The following is a 4,406-nucleotide window of genomic DNA, read 5'->3' on the forward strand; positions in this document are numbered from 1 at the left end:
GTGACGTCACTGGTCAAGTGATCAACTGCGCGGTTGGGACGTTTCTCCTGCAGGGGGCGCGCGGTGGCCCGGAAAATTAGCATTCGGTAAAAATGCTAAGTTCCACAGAATCGATTTGTGTTGGTACAACATGAAGGAATAACGTTAAATTATTATTATTATTATTATTACAAATTTAAGTGGATTAAACATGAAACAATTAAGTTATCAAAAAAAATCAAGAGTTGTGTTGTTTCAGCTCAATTTAAATAAGTAGTTTAAACAAACAGTAACAAATCTAGTTGTTTCCAAACCTAGCTTTATTACCTATTGGAATCATTTTGTAAGAATTCCTAAATGGGAAAGTATTACCCCTACTGAAAAAAACAGCTTAAACCAGCCCAGGCTGGTTGGCTGGTTTTTGCTGGTCGACCAGCCTGGTTTTAGAGGTGTTTTGGCCATTTCCAGGCTGGTTTCCAGCCATTTCCAGCCTGGTCTTAGCTGGTCAGACTGGAAAATGACCAGCCTAAAACCAGCTTGACCAGCCTAGCCAGGCTGGAAGTCCAGCCAAACCAGCTATGTCCAGCTTAAACAAGGCTGGTCAAGCTGGTTTTAGCTGGATTAAGCTGGTCATTTTCCAGTCTGACAGCTATGACCAGGCTGGAAATGGCTGGAAACCAGCCTGGAAATGGCCAAAAACCCCTCGAAACCAGGCTGGTCGACCAGCAAAAACCAGCCAACCAGCCGAGGCTGGTTTTAGCTGATTTTTCAGCAGGGACACAAATTTTTTGGTTACAAATAAAATAAAAGAGATATCTTTTAAACTAATTCGTAAATTCTACCCGGTCAAACATTTCCTCAGTAAATTTAAACAGGATATTGATATAAATTGCTCTTTTAGTTCTTTGTATTTGGAAACTGTACCCCACATCTTTTGGCACTGTGGTTGTGTTAAAAAGCTGAGGTATGATGCTTCTGTTTTTATTAATAAAAAAGGTACTCTTTCATTTTAATTTGCATTTAGAAAATTTGGATATTTAATTATGATAATTTGATTAACGAAGTTTTGTTATTAACCTATTCAATTTGTTAACTAAGTTTCATATTCATAAGTGTAAATTTTCCAACAAAAAACTCTGTTTTACTGTGTTTTATAAGGAACTGAAAAACTACTTTTCTACTATTGAGCATAGTGCTAACAGAAAGGCCATTAAAACCGTCCAACTGTGCTCTAGTTTCACAAGTTTTGATTAATGTAAAAGTCCTGCTTGTTTGTAATTGTAAGAATTTTAGTTAATTATTTATACTCTATTTTTTTGTGTTCGTTTTATTATTATTTTTTGTGTTGTTATTTACTCTCTATTACCCTGGCATTATTCTGTTTACTCTATTGTCATGTATGTGTTTGTTTAAAGCATAATAAAAAAGTGGGAAAACAAGTTTAAACAAACAGCAAACATAATTATTTTAGCATATTCTGTAATTTTTTTCCATTCCCACAGTTTATTTCCATTATTACTTTTATTTTAAAGCCTCTAAAACATCCGCTTCATTAATAAATTACATTTTCTAACATTAACAAAATTAAATTAAAATATTATGGCTTTTACGCTCTTTTCTTAATGTGTGTTAAGCTGCTTTGACACAATCTACATTGTAAAATAGCATTATATATAAAAATATGAATGTTATTTAATTGAATTAATCTCGTAACCTCTTATTTAATTAATAAAGCAATGAAAGCCGACTGTGACTGGTCCACCCTGATGTAAATATGTAAGCCACTTATCTTTTTAACTTGTCCAGATAACAATTGTTTCCCATAATCTTAGTTAAAAATACACCGTTCAGTCACTTGTCGTGGTAAGTAAATGGCGTCAACGAGAGGAGTCTATTAAGCTGACTGAAGTGTAAAATGCCCCGGCTGTATACAGGGTGGGCCATTAATATGGATGCACCTTAATAAAATGGGAATGGTTGGTGATATTAACGTCCTGTTTATTAGTATATGTGAGGGGGCAAACTTTTCAAGATGGGTGGTGACCATGGTGGCCATTTTGAAGTCGCTATTTTGGATCCAACTTTTGTTTTTCAATAGGAAGAGGGTCATGTGACATCAAACTTATTGGGAATTTTCCAAGAAAAACAATGGTGCTTGGTTTTAACGTAACTTTATTCTTTCATGAGCCCCCTCGCATAGACTAATGTGCTACAAACAGGACGTTAATATCACCAACCATTCCCATTTTATTATAAATGGCCTACCCTGTAGACCATTTCAATGTGGTGATGTCATTGGCCCTTGAACATTTCCTGCTTGTTATCAAACTATTTCATAACTGCAACAAGAGGCAATTCAATCCTATTTTCATGTTAAAACAGCTATCATAGCATTATTATCAATATGTGGACCTTTTTGGATTCTCGGAAGCTATAGAAATTCAACATGTAATCCAGGAAATACATTAGGACCATTGTTATTGTTTACATCCTTCAAAATGGTCTATATACTGTACGTCACACTACCAGTGTTAATGAGGGCAGACTCTCAATAATTACACCAGTCGGAGAATGCTCTTTCACACCATCCGTGTTAGTTCAACACCACAACATTAACACTTTAAACATTTTAAAGGCCCGTTCACACCAAGCATGGTAACGATTAAGATAACAAAAAAATATATCATTATAAAATCGTTCACAAGAACAGCAAAGTTCACAACATAACTATAACAATGAAGCTACAGGGCAACTGTATCGTTGGTATTACTTTCGAAGCGATTTTTTTTTCACGGCTGATGAATGATAAAACCCTGTCAGCCAATCAGATGGCAGATGACGTTGCAGAATGCTAATAGCCATGCTATTGATATTTTTTGATATTTTTGTGAAATATACATAGCAGTAGGTCATCTACATCCATTTTCATGACTTTGGAAACTGCAACACACGAGACTCTTATTTCGTTCGTCAATGTGGACGCAAATATATTTATCGCACTATATTTATCTTTAACGTAATGTTTTTAGTGTGAATGGCCTTTACTCTGGGGATTTTGCTGTGTATAATCGCGTGATAATACAACACAATCTCACGGCAATTCGTAACTTTTTGATTTAGTGGCTAATTCGTATCAATTCGTACGATCTAATTCATACAATTTAGTACGATTTGCTCATCCCCCAATGACGGTTGGGTTTAGGGGTGGGGTTAGGTGCCACGCCTCCTTTTTAAAATCGTACAATTTCGTACGACTGAACTCGCACGAATACGTACGAATTAGCCACTAAACTGACGAAACGTAAAACACTTACGTTTTCTCGTGAGATCAGGCTGGATAATCGACAACAGTTTAGACCAAAATATAAAAACTATTAGGAACTTAGGGCAGCACAGTGGTTAGCACTGTCGCCTCACAGCAAGAAGATCACTGGTTCGAGTCCCGGCTGGTTCAGTTGGAAATTCAATATGGAGTTTATATGTTATTCCTGTGTGGGTGCTCTGGGTTCCCCATCCAAACACATGCGCTATGAATTGGGTAATTCTAAATTGGCCGTAGTGTATGTCTGAATGAGTGTGTATGGGGGTTGTCCAGTGCTGGGTTGCGGCTGGAAGGGCATCCGCTGTTAATCATATGCTGGAATAGTTGGCGGTTCATTCCGCTGTGGCGACCCCTGATAAAATAAAGCGACTAAGTTGACTTAAATAAAGCGGCTAATTTATTAGCGACTAATAAACATATAAGGGCTCAAACCGTAAATAGAAGAGATAGCTTAATGTTTAAACACATACCTGGCCAATCAGAGATCCCATCCGGGCTGGCTCTTTCTGTTTCATACAAGTTTTGTTTCCATTCTATCAACTGGCTCTTTTTTGGGGCAGTCAGAGGATACAGTAGTTGCTGGACACAGTCATATGACTTTTGAACAGCAGATTTAATCCACCAGTCCTGAACTGACATGCTTCCAGTAGAATTAGAAGTGTGTAGATGTAAGCATGGCTATAAAACAATACAAAAGGTGAAGGGCTAAATGATATGAGGGATTCATGAAGAACTGCATATTCCAGGTTAATAAAAAAGCTATTTTGTAGTTGGCGCAACTTAAATCTGCAAGTGCAGGTTACAAGTTGAGTAAAAAAAATTAAATAATTTAAATTATAGGTTTTTTTACCACACCGCTAATGTCTTAATAGCAGTTATCTAGTGAGCTCTGATAGCAGTGTGCAGGGTAGCATTTAGTTGAATGTTTTCGGTAGCATTAGCATTGTGATTTATCATCATCGCGGTAAACAGACACTTTCCACATGACGTCACGCGGTGTCCGGTTTCACTCCACGTAGTGTATCATTACTTCCGCCTACACAGAAATCCCCAGAGCACTCACGAAGTCAGCTGTATATTTATTACAGATACGGTTAGACTGCGA

The 4,406-nt window shown here is 37.0% G+C and overlaps 1 pseudogene; it reads right to left on the reverse strand.

The window, feature by feature from the left end:
- The window catches only part of LOC130222654 (ras-related protein Rab-21-like), a 17,590-nt pseudogene extending 17,585 nt beyond the window's left edge, over positions 1-5 (reverse strand).
- Between the last annotated feature and the right edge of the window lie 4,401 nt (positions 6-4,406).

The sequence above is a fragment of the Danio aesculapii genome, chromosome 4 (genome assembly GCF_903798145.1).
Source record: "Danio aesculapii chromosome 4, fDanAes4.1, whole genome shotgun sequence".
Lineage (NCBI taxonomy): Eukaryota > Metazoa > Chordata > Actinopteri > Cypriniformes > Danionidae > Danio > Danio aesculapii.